We start from the raw sequence: 19,698 nt of genomic DNA, 5'->3' as shown, positions 1-19,698 counted from the left end.
CCCCGCTTCCCATGTTTCTCTAATCAGAGCAGGACAGTCTCTAAAGTGGGATTTTCAGGAGGAATGGAGTAGATCTGCAGATCCAGTGTGTGATGCCCCACTATACCTTGCTGTAAGGGCTCACTCCTGTTAACCCAGGCAGAGTGGCCAGGACATTATTTTAACTGGGAGAGAATCTGTGCACCCAGAGCCACTATGGGAATGAGTCTCCAACAAGGCAGGGTCAGGGTCACCAGCAGGATGAGGTCCAGTTCTCTCTGGGTACATTATGGACACTGATGGGATTTTCTGGAATCTTGGGGGCCTGACTGGCCCTGAGTTTCAGATGCCCATGGAGCAGTTTGGTGCTTCCACAAATGGAATGTCCCCTTAAACCTGTCTGGTTGGAGATGCTGCACACGCCCTAATCTTTGTCCCACTCACCATGCTGGTGTTCTGGTGCCCTTGAGGAGTGAGCACAGTGACTTTGTGGGGAATAATAAGGTGATGAGGGTGTGGGCCTGATAGGGAAACATTCTTGCATCTGTCAAGCCCACTGCTGCTGAGAACCACTCACTGGGTCAGGGTTCAGTTCAAGCCACTGGAGACTTGGCTCCGTAAAGCTATGGTTTACAGGGCAGCCCTTTATCCTGGTATTTACCCCATGATTTTAAGTTCAACAGGAAAGATGACCAGAGAAACCTCTGGTTCCAAGTGCAAAAGGTACAATGAGAGAAAAGCAAGGTCTATGACACCGCAGAGGGGGTATGCAAAAGGTACAATGAGAGAAAAACAAGGTCTATGACACCGCAGAGGGGGTAAGGTCTGGTGCCCCAGAGCCAGGGAGGTTTATCTGAGGAAGGGATGCTGGAATTGGTATTGGAAGGTGAGTCAGAGTTACCTGGGTTGGGATACTCTTGCAGATAGGGAGACCAAGCCGTGATTCTCCTTTCTAAGTGCCTCAACAAGGGATCCACAGATCTCTGGGCAAAAGCTGTGGAATGTTCTGTGACATAGAATGGACCACATACACTTAGAATTAATTCTGATTTTCAAAAACCTCTGTTCAGTGTTAATAGTCCTTTTGCTCTTGGACATTCTCACACATGCTGCCAGGTGGCACTGGGCTTTGCAGCCTGGCTAACTGTCCTCTTTGGTTAATAATTTTCAGTAATTTGGGCATTATTTATATTTGCCATTTTTGTCTGATTGTGCTGTGATGTTATTTCCAATGCCCAAAGTGACTTACTAGTTGTGCACTGAGTTGGAAAGTAACAAGTTGTAGGAGGTCATGAGAGTGGCAGGTGAATGGACACCTGTGGCCAGTGCCAGCAGCAGAGAATCTGGGAATGAGATTGCATCTAATGAATAACCTTACAGTTCTCACTAGTCAGATGCTTTATAAATACTAAGTTAATTATCTCCCGAACTCTATGTGGTGAGTAATATCACTGTTCATCTTTTATAGATGAGGAAACCAAGGCACAGAGAGGTTAAGAAATTTTCCCAATGTCTCATAGCACAGAAGTTGTAAGGCTGGGATTTGAAGCAAGGCAGCATTGTCCCCAGCCCAAGCTGCCTTCCAATGTGCAAAGACACTGTGAAAAGAACCATTTGAGGGGAGCACGATCATGGATGTCTGAGGGGATTTTATTGGATAGGCATTACCTCTGTCTTCATGGCTTTCTTGTCAAAGAGAGACACGAAGTTGGCAAACCTATTGGGTTAGTTTTTTTTTTCTTAAAATGATTATTAATAATTATAAGGTAGCAATGCAGTCTTGTGAAGAATTCAAATAATACCGGGAAAGCTAGTCTTGTGGGACAGACACACTTAATTACAGTCCCTCCCCCTAGACAAAGACTGTCATTTTCCTCTGAATTAACCTGCAGATTTTCTTCTTTGCATTTGGATACAGGAATTGGTATCTCGTTGTAGTTTCTTCTCAGCTCAATCCCATTGTGGCTGTTCAGCAAGATTTTTTTTGTAGTTTCCTCTTCATTTCATTTCCTTCCTTTTCTGTCATTTCTAGGGAGATGATTAGAGGAAGAAGGGGCAATGACAGAACAAGCTATCTTATCTGCGATCTTGATCCCAGGTGTCCCATTGCTTGGTATCACACATAATGGTATTTGTCTTAACCAAGAAAGAGTTCTCAAGTCCAGCTGAAAATAAGGTTTTTCAGTGCAAGTTAGCAAGGAAGAGAACAGAACAATGCACTTACCATTCACATCTCTACTCTTTAGCATGATCAATCAGTCAATCAGTCAATAAAAGTGCACATCTCACTATTGTGAAGATGCATTAAAGCCAGCCACAAAATTTATGACTAATAAGAAAACAGCTAGTTGTAAAGTTCTATCATCAAATAACACTGCTGTGTATCGCATAACATCAGTGGTCTAGAATGGGGAAGAGAAAATGCAAACACATATGCATTTTGGCAAATATTCTATATTGCTATGAAAAGCTCTAGTCAGCTTTTACTTATGGGAGGTGCATAGTTGGGTAGAATTACTTGCCACATTTTTTTCCATTTATTACTTAAAACACATACTGAAATAAAAGAAGTTATCTGTGAGCTCTGTTGTCTACTGGAAGCCACACACCTCAAGATCAGTTCTGTGGGGGCTCCAGCTACTTGAGGAGAAGCAAGTGCATAGCTAATAAAACAAACAGGGTTTTGTTGGGATGGACAACCACAGGCTGACTTACAGAGAATGCTGATTGTCAATGGTAAGACTTAATCTTGATTCTGGATTAAAGGATATTGAGAATTATGTACACTGTTATACCTCAACCATGAGAACACATCTTTTCAAAGTGTCATGTTGAATAAATGAACAGCCAGCCAGCTTCTGGTTTCTCTTTGGATTCATCCTCATTCACTCTGTCCTGAAGAAAACTACATTTCCCATGCTCCTCTGATCACCAGCTACTGGTCCAGTTGGACAATGGGAGGTGCTGGTGGGAGAGTGGAGAGGTAAGAGGAAGGGAGAAGCCAGGGTATTTCTCATCCTTTCTCACTGTTGCCTGTGTGACCCTTGGTGGTGGCTCTATACCCCCAAGAATCTCTAGATCCAGCCTGTCACCCCTCCAGCAGGAGGCAGACCCAACTGTGCCTCTGGCTCCAATCAGGAACCTTGGCATCTGTGCCCTGGTTACATCACCAGTTCTGCATGTCTCTCAGCCCCATGAGTGATCATGGTTTCTTTGTGTGGCCAAATCTCTGGGATTCTTCACTGACACTTGGCTTCTCATCTCTACCATATCCATGTAAACAAATTCCCCCACTGCAACATTCAGGAGAGTTTCTCTTTTTATGGCAGCCTCTTACTGATACAGGCAATGGTGACACATCTATGGTTTTTATTCTGAACTAGGTTGTCCTCAAGGATAAGGCACTCACTTGGTAAAAATTGAGATGATAAAGGTAAAAAAAAAGTTCTTCATAGCACATAATGCCAGTAAGGGTGCTCTATTTTTTCAAATAACTTGCTTCAGTTTTTTGAGTATCTGAAAGCCAATGCTTTATGGCTGAATTATGCAGAAATTTAGTATTTAGGGTGAGGATTTCTTAAGAAAAAAGCATGATTTACAAACCAAGATTATAAGTCTTTCCTACCATCAGAAAAGCTCTTCCTTTACTGAAAAAGTAAGTTTATATATAAAAATAATTGCAAGAGAGAATAAGGAAATACTCCCCCAGGCTAAGTATGATCGAAGAGTAGATTAGAATGCATTTACTGCCCCCTTCAAAAGTGAAACACTCTTGTGTCCACCTATAAATGTGAAATGCTTTTTACCTTTTAAGTCTACCTGAGCATTCAAAGTAGACTTCATATAGAATCTTGCCAAATTTCTGGTCCATATTGTTACTGAAAGATTAGTACTTGTGGCAGAACCAGACATTTTTTTTTAGAACCAGACATTTTCAATTGCCTATAAATGTTTTCTAATTTAATAAAAGTAATGAGTAATAATTTGATTTGGGATTTGATCTTTGACTCAAATTATCCATCATTAAACTGGATATTTATGCCTTGGTTAAATAGTGCAAATAATACCATTCTGCTTATGTGCAATAATGGTTTTAATTGATTGTAAAGCAATATATTTTATTTTTTTTAATCATGAGAAATCTTTAAAATTTATGTATTTAGCCCAAATTTGGTGCTTCTTTGGGTTTGAGATACTCACTCAATGATATGTGTTAAGAAACTTTTAAGAAATTGAAACTTTTATTTCACCTAAGCAACATGGAATGGTATGGGCTGAAAGGAACCAAGAGGCTGGGAAATGACAGAGAGCCAGAGCCTCCCTCAATCCTTCCCAAAGACTTGGATCTTTAGCAGGTGGATGCTGAAAGTTATGCTAGAGGCATAGGATAGCATGAAAGACTGTTTTGAAAGACCCTACTGGCTGTAGAATGAAGATTCTACTGTAAGAGGATAAGAGTGGAATCAGAGAGAAGGTGGGAGACACATTAGTCAAGATCCCAGTAGGAAATCCATTGACCAAACCCAACTGGAATCCAGGGTGCAAAAGGGGATGGCACTCTCAGGTTGGCCTCCTGAGAATGAGCAGATGGAGAAGGTGGAAAATTTATCTAGATGTTCAAACAGGAGATCTCTGAACAGAAGACTGCAGATATGTCCTTGGAACAAAAGAACTTGAGAGCTGTTTAGGAGAGTAAACAAGCACAAAGGTAAGGCAAAGGCAAGGAAGGAATCTTATGTTAACTTTCAAGTTTCTGGCATGGATAGATGGCAACACCATACATTGAGACTGGAAACACCTGATGAAGTTTTGGGGTGATGGTGGGGTGGTCCGGAGCCAATGACCAAGAAAGAATTCTTGAAGATGTCTTTGGTCCAAAAAAAAAGGTGATTTTATTAAAGCATGGGGACAGGACCCAGGGGCAGGAAGAGATGCATGGGGTTGTGACAGGTAACTCATTATATACCCTCAGATTAGGAGGGGGTCAGAGATAGAGTAAGTCTCTAAGGAATTTTGGAAGCAAGGTTTCTAGGACCTTGAGGAGCTAGCTGTTGCTAGGGAAGAACCATTTGTTACCATTTAATAAAACCTCAGTCTTGAGACACTTCAGATATATATTGGGGGGCAATAAGCTTGGGGTATGATTGCCAGCATATATCTTGGGGAAGTTGAGATAAAGCAAGTAGACTTGCAGGATCCTTGAGGTTGGGATAATGTTAAGCTAAGGTTCTCTTTTGCCCTTAGCAAAGTGTCATCACCCAGGCAGCTGAGTTCCTGGAGAGAGGTCACTCCACCCATTTCAAGGACTTGTCAATGGGCTGTAGGCAGTAAGGTAATTTAATTTTTCATTTGCTTAGTTTCCCACATTTCCATGGCAAGCACTTAAACCCCTTCCCTTTGTTCTTGGGTAGCCAGAAGTGTCTGGGGAATACCACACATATCCCACCTGGTTGGGGGGAAGGAATGCCAGCCTGTATTTTGCTCTCAGCTTGCCCCATGTTCCCCATCACACTTACTAATTCCACAAACTTCTAAAACATTCTTTACATTATTCTCAGGAAATAAAAATGAGGTAAGTATTATTATCCTTATTTTACATTTGGGAAAACTGAAGTTGAGATAAATTAACTCACCAGAGTCAAATAGCTGAATAGTGATGGAGTCAACATTACAACTCGTTTATTATAGAATCCCAAAGCAATGCTTTTAATCACCTTGATATTCTACCTCCCTAGCCATATTAATGGGGAAAAGAATGGGCTAATATTTAAGTTAGTTAAAACATAAGGCTTCATGAAAGTCTCAAGTTGAAGGATCCATTTGAGCCTTCTGAAGGCAGAACTAAGATTGAATTCAATGCTAAGTGAAGGTCTAGAGGGTGGGTAACTTTAGCACAAAGGTTGACAGCCTGGCTGGGTGTGGAAATTACTCTGTATAAAGTGGCTCACCACCATCAGACTTGTGGGATCCCACCTTTTGAAAGTCTGGAATTAGATGCTAAGAAACAAGACTTCAAAATTTTATGTTTCTAGAACTTTCTACAATTTGTTCTGGTCTCTGTGACCACCTTGGCTGAAGACTCCCATTGGTCTTGGGGTGCCTGGGTGGCTCAGTTGGTTGGGTGACCAGCTTTGGCTCAGGTCATGATCTCGCAGTTTGTGTGTTCGAGTCCCACGTTGGGCTCTGTGCTGACAGCTCAGAGCCTGGAGCCTGGTTCGGATTCTGTGTCTCCTCCTCTCTCTACCCCTGTCTCTCAGTAATAAATAAACGTTAAAAAGATGTTTAAAAAGACCCCCATTGGTCTCAATTGCTCCATAATACAACCCATGTGAGTTGAACTGTCTTTCAGCCTCTCTGGGGTAAACTCCCAACCTGCTTTCCCAGCTTGACTTTCCATTATTCCTTTTGCTCTGTGGCATTCCCATCACACCAACTGTGGCTTTCCCTGCACCTTGCACATTCTCTCACCTCCAAACCTCAATCCTCCAATCCTCCACCTCACTGAGCTCTTCCCTCTGGAATGCCTCTCTTCCCATTCCCAAATTTATACCCTGTTGACAAGCCTTCCCTTAGTCTCCCAGCTGAATTTATTTCCTTCTGATTCACCAAAAGCTCTATTGTCTAGGACCAGTGATATGTTGGCAAATGTCTGGCAATCAGCTCTCCAGATGGAAGGGAAGTATAGATGATTTGTGGTAGTTACCAATTACTGTGGTATAAATACTTTTACCATGGCCAATTTCAAGCTACCAGCAGTTTAATAATGGGCTTACAGAATTTCTGGAAACCTAACAGTTGTGATGAGGTTTTGGGGTGATGGTGGGGTTCAGAGCCAATGGCCAAGAAGGCATCTTTGCTAAAAAAGGTGATTTTATTAAAGCACAGGGACAGGACCCATGGGCAGAAAGAGCTGCACTGGGGTTGTGAAGAGTGGCTCCTTATATACTATGAAATTGGGGGAGGTAAAGTCAAAAGAGAGGTCTCCAGAGGCACTTTGATATGCTAAAGAGGACTCCTAAAATACCTGAGGCCTTGTTATTGTCAAGCTAAGGTTGTTTTTCCCTCTAGCAAAGCATTAACTTTAAGACAGTAGAGAGTTCCTGGAGAAACATTTTACCCTGCCTGCCTAAAGTATCTGTCAATAGGCTGCAAGTTATAAGGAAATGTTATTTTACCTACTATTACCTTCTTGCCTTTGTTCCTCATATCACTGTGGAGGGGTGATGTTGGGCTCCAGGAAACTGAGTCTATAGGTTTCCGGAGATTAGGCTATTGATAAGATTGCCTTTTTCTTGTAATTTGCTAAGATACTTGTAAACTGATGGAGACCCATGTCCTGTATGACTGTCATCTCTATCAGTTGGCCATTTGTTTTCTTTCCTTTCCTTTGTCCTTGGGCAGCCAGGAATGCCTGAGGAATATCACACACATACCACCCTTCCCGGGTGAAGGGTGCGGTAGCTTGCACTTTGTCCTCCGCCCACCCCACGCTCCCTCATCAGTTGGCTCTTACTAAACTTCAGCGCATAACTGCCTAAGCCCCACCCCTAGAGATTTAACTCCTGTGGGGTTGGCTGGCACAGGGTTTTACAAAGTCTCCTAGGTGGTTCCAGCATCCAGCCATGGTAAGAACCTGTGTATTAACATCTCTGGGAGCTTAAGACTTTTCCAGTCCCATGCATACTCCCAGAGATTTTGATTTAACTGATCTCAGCGGTCTGAGTCTGGATATTTCCAAAGCTTCCAGGTGATGCTCAGCTATGCCCAGGGGAGTGAGTGGATTCCACTGTAAATTCCCTTTACCTGTTACCAGTGTTTCCTTTTCTTTGTAGTTGACTATGCACAGAACTCATCTTTTCTGTCAGATTATAAACACCTGAAGCATGTATCTACGAAGATTTCAGAAATGAAGTAAATATCACAATAAAAGTATTTTAAAATGAGTCACATTGGACACCCAAAGCACCCTGTTCACATTTGCTGAATGCATGCAGTAGCAGAGATCTTATCCACCTGTCCACCTGGCCTTCTGACAGATCCCAGAGAAACTGACACCAGCTCAGGAGCTCCCTGCAGAGACCTTTCTGCTCTAGGCTAATCCCCTACTTTCCACAACTGCCTTTGCCCTGCAGCACTTACTGTCCTTGTCCACAATTTGGGCATAAATGTCACCTGATGAGGCCTTCAGAATACAGGGCAGTCCTGCCTCCCTTCTGTCAGCAATGAAGCTCATTCATACTGATTTCCCTGCACTTGAAATTCACTCCACAATTTGCCCCCAGCTAAATCAAGCTGCAAGACAACTTCTCCAGGTAAGTCACTGGTTGTCAATGCTCTGTTCCTCGCTAATGTGTGCAAACTCTGCTCAGAGGAACATGGGCACAGTCTGGACCTGCAGGCAACTCACACATGCAGTACTCACCTTCAGTGTGATCAGTTGGGGGCTTACAGAGGGTCAGAGCTGGAGCAAAAACGAAGGGTGTTATTCATTTTCCTGGGAACCTGACAGAAATGGGGAATTACGCAAGATATTTGCAACTGATATTGCATTTCTTTAATTGAGTAGTTTTAGCTCTTGAGCAGTAATAATGCATTCTCTGTTCTAGTCTATTCATTTCATTTATTGGCTGCTCTTCCATCCACCACACAGTGCAAATGTTCCTCCCTTCACAGTTTTGTAGCCTTTGGGTCTGTTTAAAATCCATGAGGAGATAGGGAGGTTTCAGGCTCCCTGGTCAGAATCCACATAATTTTTCCCCAGGGATACTTCTCAGAGGTTCTGAAGGGAAGGGAACAGCATTTATTGATCTCTAAGCAGTATATGTGTTTTGATTTCACTTGCACAACAATGCTGTGAGTTAGATGCAATTATCCTCATTTGATTAGAAAGAAAACAAAGGCTCATAAAGTTAACATAAGTGTCTGAGCAGATTTGCACTCAGGTTTCTCTGGCTTTGGGCCACTTTGCCATATATCAGTGCTTGACAAAAAAATGGTGCAGGTGACCTGATGCTCTAGAATACTAGTTTGTGAATTTCTCCAAGTGTGGTCCTTGAGCATGAATCACTGCCACCTACCTTGTTTATGTTAGAAACATGCAGAATGTTAGGCCTCATCCTGGCTTCCTACTCAGTATTTCTAACAAGCAGTCCCTTCCTTATTTTCCCTTGAATGTTGAACTTTTAAAACTACTGGCTTAGAGGATATTTGTGAGAAAAATCTCCACTGAAAGTTACCAAAATTGAATAGATCTTACAGTAAGTTTCATTTTGGGAATTAAAGCAAAGTAAATATATCCTCTGAGCTATTCAAAAAATCATGTTTGTTTAGAATTGAACTGAATGCAATTTCAAAAATCTAATCATGAGCTGTGCAGTCTTGTGTCTGTTGCTATGAAATCCAATGAGCTTGGGAAATAGAAAGAAGGGAAAGGGGGCCCCAACTCTTTCCCTGGGTCTTACAAAAAAAGGAGGTGCATGGGGTAGCCTCTGCCCACAGAGTTGCTTCCAAAAATCCCCCAAGTGGAGGAGCTAGTGGATGACTGATATTGTTATTTCAAAGGTTTTATCAATCAGCAGCTGTGGTTTGAGAATATGCTCCATCAAACACCCTTTTGGTGCTGGACACTGTCTTTGAAACCAAGAATTCTTTTTTGATTTTGAGATCAAGAGGCTAAATTTAACATCTGGAAAATCTGTTTAAAAAATTTTTTTTTTCAACGTTTATTTATTTTTGGGACAGAGAGAGACAGAGCATGAACGGGGGAGGGGCAGAGAGAGAGGGAGACACAGAATCGGAAACAGGCTTCAGGCTCTGAGCCATCAGCCCAGAGCCCGACGCGGGGCTCGAACTCACGGACCGCGAGATCGTGACCTGGCTGAAGTCGGACGCTTAACCAACTGCGCCACCCAGGCGCCCCTGGAAAATCTGTTTAAAGGGTAAATCGTACAGTTCCATTTCCAAAGATATTTCTGGATTACTAATGAAAATTCAAACATCATGGTGATGTTGTCTCACAACAACTGTGTGCCATCACAAAGGTCATTGAATGGGTTATCATCCAAAGACAGGTTAGAAATATGTAGAAGTATCTTTGCATGCGATAGGCCAACAAGGCCTTCCCCACCTCTGGAGCAGGTAGGACTGATCAGAAATAGAAGTACTTTGATGGGAGAATGGAGAAGGGGGCATCCAGGATACCATCTTATTGGTACATTTCAAGAAGAAATATGGACTCTCTATGGGACAATTTTACTAGAAATGTGACTGGAGAAGATACATGAGGTTGTAGGAGAAAGTCTGTGAACACCTGGGAAGATGGTGGACTAATGTCTTAAGGACCATCTTCCCCATCCGGGAGAAGAAGAAGACAGGGGAAAAGGTACAGGGCTATGTGCAGGAGAAGCACATGCCCAGGCAGTTAGTCCTATGTCTACATGACCCTGAGCAGACTGGCTGGCATCAGCAGCAGCTGTTTTCAAATGTAGTCAAGCCTTATATTCTGGGAAAGTCTGGTACTTTGCTCTTCAAGGCCAGTGGTCTGAAAATCTCAAGAGAAGTATGTAAGTTCTGCTATAGACCAAGAGACGTCACTCAACAAGCAAGGAGTACATATGCTTGAAGCAAGTTAACCCTTCAGACCTGTTGGAGTGCTGTTAAGTATCAATTTGTGTGCATCCCACAAGTGGGAGAGGGATCTTCTGAGAAGTTCCCCAAGGTTTTATTTTCCTAGATGCATTTCTCTGATGTCAGGCAGCCTCCTCCCAGAATGATACAAGGACCCCGAATTCCTCTCTTCTTTCTGTTGCTTCCAAGGCACTGTTTCCTCCATAAAATTTCTCTCTCTCTGCCTCTTTCACCAGCCTTGAGAAATCCTCCATGAGTGGACACAAAAGCCAGCTTTTAGACACAAAAGCCAGAAATCTCTCAGGATCAGCTCTTTCTTTCTGTCTCTTCCTGAGGAAGAGAGCCAGAGACTGCTGCATGCTTGAATGGTTGGGTACATTAAGTAAGGAGAAAAATCCTTCAGGTAAAGTGCCTCAAAAGATTACCAAGTCCCACAAAATAGAAAACAAAACAGCTGAATAGTCCTAGTTCTTGGGAAACAAGAAGTGGGGTTTCCACACAGGCTCAGAGACACATCTTTAGCTGTTCTCAGCTTTTGGATTTCCCTGGAGCTGATTTCCTGCTTTACCTAAATCTAGATATTCTGATTGTACATCTTGCCAAGAAAAACAATAGGGAGAAGAAAGAATCACATAATACTCTTAGGTATCTTCTTTTGAAAACATTTTCAGGCACCTACATAAGTAATTTCTCAAAAATAGTTGGGCTGATTTTCATCACTAATCTTGCTACTCTCCATATGGGCCACCCACTCGACCACCATGAACACTGACTCTCTGATGAATAAGCCATGCCAGAACTCTGGGTTTCTGCAACTCAATCTTCTGGGGCTGGGAAGGCTGCACCTGTGTGCTGAAGAGCCACAGAAATGGCTTGGATATTGGCTTGAGTGCCTGAATGATGTAGTGGCTATGTGGGACTGAGAAAAAATGTATATCTGACAGTATAGGGCACTGGTGGGCAGTAATAGATACATACCACCTCCTACAGAGTAATTTATGTTTTCATTTTTGGTTTGGATACGCTCTTCCCTGCCAGATTTCTGAGTGATTTACAAACTGAGGGCTTTTTATTATTTTTCTTAAGTAAGATTGCTTGGCTGCTTTGGTGCAGATGCTGTGGCATTTAGGTAGGGCTGGGGCAAGATGGAGTGTTCATGATAGTCTAGTTAATATAAAGGAGTGAAGAATCTGTACTTTGGAAGATAAAACAGAGTGAAAATTATTTATTATGGATTTTTGGTAATGGTTCCAGAGCACAGTTTGAGCATCTGTGAGGGGACTCAATTTTGACCTATAATTTGAATGAATGTAGGGTGAATCTGACTTCCCCAGCTAGTCAGCTGCCAAAAAGTCTGTCAAATGACATTTCAGTGAGCTTAGTGTGCAACTGCTTTGTAGTCTCCAAAATCTGATCTTATTAGCAACTAGTGTGTTAACCTGCATCTTGGGAATAAATCCACATCTGCCAAGCTCACAAGTTACAGATGTACAAATAAGGATACTACTGGGGAAACAGTAATTAAAAAATTATTCCTCAGGTTGACCAGACAGCTCACCCTGATATCCCTAGCACACTCTATTCCTACAGATAAAATGGAACAGAATCAACATATGGAGGCTGTTTGGGGTATGAAATCAGAAAAGGTTATTTAGATAATTTAAGTAGAGCCAATAACCAGAGTCCTCTTACAGGTCTTGGGCTGTTCATAGATGAACACTTCCATCATTTTTTCTGTGACTTTTGATTCAGTGTTTATGTATTTTCTGCTGCCCAACCCTTTTCTCTCTTTACTGATTAACACATCTTATTTATATCTTTATTAATATCTTAAATCAAATTTTGCACTGATATGAAGCCAATCTATCTTGCCATCTCTTTATAGATGTTGCATTCATCTCTGAACATCATCCATTGTGTGCTGGTTTTACTCATTGACTCTCAGACAGAAATCTTACTTATCTAAAAACATAGAACACTCCATTGCTTTCACTACCAGGAGACACTCACATCTGTAACAGTATTTGAGATTGACATTTCTCCGCTCTCTGCCCAACTCTTCCTCAGATATTCCACTTCCCTGGGTACATCCACCTGGGCATCTTCCCTTGACCCATCCAGGTGCCATCTTTCCCCCACTCCTTGGGACTATATTCTTTTGCTCACATCTGTCAAAGAATATTGACAAGGGATGCCAACTGGCAAGGGATGACACACTTAGGTCTATCATATTCAGGAAAACTGTGCAGGGTACTTATGAATCCATCAGTCATGTGCTTTACCACCCACAAAACTTAATGGTTACTAGGTGGTTACTTCATTCCAGGCCCTATGCTAAGTAGTTTACATGAATTATTTAATTTAAGCCTTACAACTATCCCATGAAAGGGAAACTTTCTAATAGTACTCTTTACTCCCCATGTTTTAAGCCTCAGTGGGACCAATCCACTTGCCCAATTCAAACAGTATGTAACACAACAAAACCCTGACTTGGATCAGTTGGGCTGAAGGCTAGAATTATTTACCACTTGGTGGCCACATCTTTATATGAAACCTTCCTGTTGATCTTCAGGCCCTTGGTGTTGCCTCAGCTAAACTGCTTTAGAGATGGTTTGGTTCTTCTCACCACTACAGGTGAACCCAGGTATTCTGACATATGAGATGTAGATAACATGGGATCTCCAAAGCTCACAGCAGACATATGAAGAACTCATATTATAGTGAATATTAGATGCCAATAATTCTTCTCAGGATCATGTAGACATATAACAAACTGCCTGAGTACCTGCTTCTCCTGCATGTAGCCCCCATCTCTTTTCTTTCTTCTTTCTTTTAACTTTAACACTTTTATTTATTTTTGAGAGACAGAGAGACCAAGTGCAAGCAGGGGAGGGGCAGAGAGAGAGGGAGACACAGAATCCGAAGCAGACTCCAGGCTCTGAGATGTCAGCACAGAGCCCCATGCAGGGCTTGAACCCATGAACTGCAAGATCATGACCTGAGCCGAAGTCAGTCACTTAACCGACTGAGCCACCCAGGCACCCTAACTCCCATCCCTTTTCTTATATCTGCCTCTTCCCCTAAATGGGGAAGATGGTCCTTGAGACATTAGTCCACCGTCTTCCCAGGTTATCAACTTCCTGAATACAGCAGCGTTTCCTTTCCTAGCATGATTTGTCTATTGATTATCAAGCAGAAAGCAGATAAACCTGAGTTTTGAACTGGTTCTCTGTTGATAACAGATAACAAAAACAGGGACAGAAGACTTTAAGTAGAAATATGAATATGTAGGTAATCAATGCCCAAGAACCTCTCCCTACACATGAAACCCTTCCAGCCATTCATAACTCATGACCCTAGAAATATGGTGCATTCTTATTGACACTCGAAGATGAAGTATATTTCCTGCCAAAGCTGTGGGATTGGACCTTGGAGGGTGCAGATTGATATCCCCCTTACCTAATCTTAAGAGTTCATATTTTGTAGGTCAAGGAGATAACACTTCTTTCTGGTTTCTTTCTCTGATAGGTGGGGAGGGATTGGGATGAATGCCAAGAGGAACTTACTTGAGTGTATGTCAGGAACAACAGCCAGATGCAGGGATGGGGTTCCTGTTATAGAAAGTTATGAGGCATGTAGCCAGAGACCTAGAGAGGTTTAGGGAATGGTACTATATCAGTTTACCTCAGATGGTTCAATGAAGAGATTTTATTTATTTATTTTTTAATTTATATATGAAATTTATTGTCAAGTTGGTTTCCATACAACACCCAGTGCTCATCCCAAAAGGTGCCCTCCTCAATACCCATCACCCACCCTCTCCTCCCTCCCACCCCCCATCAACCCTTAGTTTGTTCTCAGTTCTCAACAGTCTCTTATGCTTTGGCTCTCTCCCACTCTAACCTTTTTTTTTTTTTTCTTCCCCTCCCCCATGGGTTCCTGTTAAGTTTCTCAGGATCCACATAAGAGTGAAACCATATGGTATCTGTCTTTCTCTGTATGGCTTATTTCACTTAGCATCACACTCTCCAGTTCCATCCACGTTGCTACAAAAGGCCATATTTCATTTTTTCTCATTGCCACGTAGTATTCCATTGTGTATATAAACCACAATTTCTTTATCCATTCATCAGTTGATGGACATTTAGGCTCTTTCCATAATTTGGTTATTGTTGAGAGTGCTGCTATGAACATTGGGGTACAAGTGCCCCTATGCATCAGTACTCCTGTGTCCCTTGGATAAATTCCTAGCAGTGCTATTGCTGGGTCATAGGGTAGGTCTATTTTTAATTTTCTGAGGAACCTCCACACTGCTTAATGAAGAGATTTTAATAAAGAATCATTTATAAGTGAGGAGCAGGACAATTGGACAAAACCAGACATGGTGAAGGTACCTGGAGTTGGCAGCAGCAGGAGGCTGTTCTGTCTTTGGTGTCATATGCAAATAAGGGTGAAGAGAGTAAGATGTAAGCTATGGAGGAAGGTTGTCTCATAGGAGCTGTTGTTGCAGATAACACAGTTACTACCGGAAAAAGATGCTAGAACAAAGAGGTATTAAGGAAAAAATTCCCAGGTCCTCACTAGCCCTAACCTCCCATCTCTTGCTAGTGTTTTCTATTGTTTGGACATAATCAGAAACCCACCAGCCTAGTGACAGCCTTCTGGTCCCCTGGTATAGGCCTCATTTAAGCAAGACAGAGAAGGTTGGGGAATAAGTCTGGGATGGAAACAAAGCACAATAAAAGCAGGCGCTAAAGTCTAAGGCAAGGTGTACAGTCTAAGTCAAAATCTTCAGTGCTTATAGATAGTTAAGGAAAAGGGGCCAATCCACGGACCAAAATGGTATTCTATGGAACAAGAGAGCAGATGGACAAGAAGGGCATCTGGAGAACTTTGAGGATTTCAGAGCTATAATTCTAGATTGGGTTTGTTGGATGTCATTGTGCTTGTGCAGTGGAGTCACTGTATTGTCAGGGAGGTTGAACACTCAGTTTCTCTTACACGTTGCATTCAGAATAGTTGCATTTAAATCTGCTGAACAAGCCACTCATGTGACAAAGAATCAAAGACCTACAGCCCTCATCTTTGTTCTCAGCTGAGCTGGGGTTTGTCTACAGTGCCCCATGGCCCAGACTTAAACTGTTTTTACATTTTTTATTGAGGCATAGTTGAAATATTACATCATATTAGCTTCAGGTGTACAATTCAATATTTGTATATATTGCAAAATGATCACAATAACTTTAGTTAGCATTTGTCACTATACATAGTTACGGAATTTAGCGTGTATGATGAGAACATTTAATATCTACTCCCTTAGCTCTCAGTGTTGTCTTATGATAAGAGGGAATGGAGCAACTAATACCCAGGAAGTCTTTATAATAGAAGTAGTGTCTAGTCCAAAAGATATTTTAGCCCCCCCCAAAAAAGTCATAATCTCTAAAGCAATCCAGTCACACACAAAAAAATGTTTAGTTCTGACCTGACCTCTATTATCCATAAAATATCAAATTTTATTGAAGCAAGTGAAAGAGTGAGAGATTCATCACAAGAAAGGATTAGTATGAGGGTGGTATAGCCCCCAACTGGAGGCACTTGGGGTCCCTCCTCTGACCCTCACTCATGCGGTGAGGAGCTAAGGGGCCAAGTAGACATGCCTATTTGGAGTTCCTTCCTCACCAAACACACACCTCTCCCCTCATCTTTCTATCAGGCTCATTGGCCTTCTTACTCCAACACTAAGCATTCCAAGGGGCTCAGGTGAATATGCAGGGCTTTCTATCATCTAGCCTCAGAAATTCCAGAACATCATGTCTACCACATTCTACTGGTAAAGAAAACTGCTAGATTCAACTCAGATTCAAGGGGGAGGGAGGAGGTCCCATCTCTCCAAAGGGGAAGTGTATGAATATACTGGAAAGGGATAGCTTAATGGTCCACCCTTGAGACAATCTACCAATTCATCCAGAATTTAGAGTTTACAACCAGAGAAGTCTGGATTCAACCCCAAGCTCCTTCACTTACCTTTGGGACTTGCAGCAAGCTATAAAATTCCCATAAGACCATTTCATCATGAGTAAACTGAGAGTGATAATACTACATCTTTCACAGGGTTGCTGACAAGACTTCCTGTCTGTTTAACTGCTTAATGTTGAAGATGTCCAGCCAGTGGGTTTGTGTGCCAGATCCTGTGAGAGCAGAGGGAATTGCTTTATGTGCTGCAGCATGAGCCAGTTATGGTTGGGAGTTCTAGGACAGGTGTTAAGCTCAAACTTGGCCCCATTGTTTATGAGTGTTTATTGCTCTGTGCCTTAGTTTTCTCATCTGAAAAATGCACATAATAATGGTGTTGTCTTCATAGGAACATTGTGAGGAGTAAATGAGATAAAGTCCACTTTTTGCGTTGCCAGAATATCATGACTGATCAACAAATGTTAGTACCTGTTATTATTTATATGAATAGTCTCTAATCTATGCAACAAAAATGCAAGATAGATCTTTTCTCTCCTTTTGTATGCATGAGAAAACTGAAGATCATGGGGAAAAAGAAAGGTAACTTCCCAAAGGTTACGATGCCAGTAAGTTATGAAGTCAAACTCACGTCACGATGACAAGAAGAAATGAGAGAGAACATGTGATTTGGGAGTAAATATAAAATAAGAGCAAGTGGGTAAAAGAAAGATAGGAGAGTGTGGGAAAAGATGAGGAGGGAAGCAAGTGAGTCTTGGAAAATGTTAGTGGGCTGTGTGAGGTGCTGAGAAAGGTGTGGGCACAATTAAGAGACATGGCTAAAAATCTCAGAGGTGCATGAGAGAGAAAGAGGTTACAGTCCTGAAAAGTGAGGTCACAGGGTAGAAAGAGAAAGAAAGGGGAGGAGATTGTAGAAAGATTGCTAGGAAAGGCTGAGAGAGGCAGAGAAATCAAGAGAAGTATTCATGATGCAGTGTTTCTGTAAAACAGATATTTGGCATGGACTCCTTATGTAAGTGCATCCAATTGTAACTCCTATATTAAGTTAAAATGCATTCACTTACAAATGTCACCGTTTGGGGATGGATACAATTTCTTTGTAGGACTTAAGTAGTAAAGACCTGGGCTCTCCAGGAAACAATTAGGACAATAATAAAAATTTTAGAAAGGTCATGCACTAAGATTGACTCAGAATTGGAATGTTAATGTGGGATCAGATGGCGCCACAGTTGGGATGTGACTTCAGCCTCATCTGTTTATCTGTCTGCCTGTGAGACAGCTGGCAGCACACCGGGCTCTGAGCTTAGGGCACTCGCCTGAGGAGACACTAAGGGGAACTGACAAACACAAGACTGTTTATATATATATATTATATCTATCTATCTATATATATAGATATAATATATATATATATTAGCAAATATATATATTTGCTACTGGGGCAGGGAATTATCAATTTAAATATACTCACACACATAGACATTTATTCAATATATGCCTTATGTCCAAGTTATGGACTAAAAGTTATTAAGATAAAGACAGGCTTCAACAAAATTAAAACATTTTTGCTCTGCAAAATAATTTTCTTGAGGTAATTAGAAGACAAGCTAAAGACTGGGAGAACATATTAAAAAAAAACACATATCTAACAAGGATCTCATGTCTAGGATATATGCAGCCCCTTCAAAACTCAATAGTAAAAAACCACAAGCAAATAATTTAAAAAATGGGCAAAAGATACAAAGCCACATTTCACCAGAGATAGCATACAGGTGTCAAACCTATGAGGAGACGTTTTAACATCACTAGCTATAAGGAAAGGCAAATTAAAACCATGGGAATATATCACTACACACCTATTAGAAAACTACAAAACAAAAACAAAACCAAAAAAATCTGCCAATACTAAATGCTGTTTAGTATTATTAATATATTATTCATATATTGCTGGTGGGAATGTAAAGTGGTAAAACACTCTTACATTGGCAGTTTCTCTAAAAAAAAAATAGACATACTCTTACCATGTAACTCATCAATTGCACTCCTAGGCACCTATCCCAGAGACATGAAAAATTATATCAACACAAAAATCCACATACAATTCTTTTCAGCAGCTTTATTTGTAATGGCCAAAACCAGAATGCAACCAAGCTATCCCTAATAGATGATGGTTAAATAAGCTGTGATACATTCATACCATGGACTATATCTCAGCAATAAAAATAAATAAATAATGACACATGCAGCATCTTGAATCAATCTCTAGAGAATCACACTGAATAATAAAAGCCAATATCAAAAAGTTTACATGGCATATAATTCCACTTAAATAACGTTCTCAAAATGACAAAATTATAGAGATAGAAAATGGGTTGTGGCTGCCAGGGGTTAGTGATGGTGGGTCGGAGGGTAGGTATGATTATAAAGGGGTAACACAACTCTCTACTATTCCCAGGGGGAAATGATTCTGTTTGAAACAGAGTTTGTGAAAGTTCAAACCAAAAGTCATTCTCAAAACCAATGAAAGCTTTTGTGGTAAGAAATTAAGAGGAAGCTCCATGACAGCAACAATCTGAACTGTAGACCAGTTAATTTGCCAGAAAGAACCAGGGAAAAGAACTCTCCTATGGTGTGAATGAACTTCAAAGTATGGCTGCTAAAAGTATCTCCGCAAAGGGCTCCAAATTTAATTGTATTTGACTTTTGAAGAAGGACATTCTAGAAAACAATAGAGCAAGGAAGAAATCAGTGGACCCTAAAGGCCAAGTGTGATGATAGATACCAACAGAGTCCACTGCCAACCGTGACTGGGTGTATGCCCAAAGCTATGGCTTCTGAAGAGTGACTTCACAACTTTCACACTGTGGGAGAAATATATTTCACTAAAATAGTTAAGCCAAGTCCTTAAAGCAACAACAAAAAGCCTTGGTGGATAAAATGAGGGGTCAGTATATAGAATTGCTGCAATTTATTATCGAAGATGTCCAATTTTCAACAACAACAAAGAGACTTGAAAGGTACACCCACACATTAGGGAAGAAAGTTGGCAACATAAACTGCCTGTGAGAGAAGGCAGATGTCATATTTAACAGAAAAACACTTCTTTTCTTTTTTTAATTAAAA

This window comes from Herpailurus yagouaroundi, unplaced genomic scaffold (assembly GCF_014898765.1).
Source record: "Herpailurus yagouaroundi ecotype Mexico unplaced genomic scaffold, PumYag 196, whole genome shotgun sequence".
Lineage (NCBI taxonomy): Eukaryota > Metazoa > Chordata > Mammalia > Carnivora > Felidae > Herpailurus > Herpailurus yagouaroundi.
Note: the sequence above shows the minus strand (reverse complement) of the source record.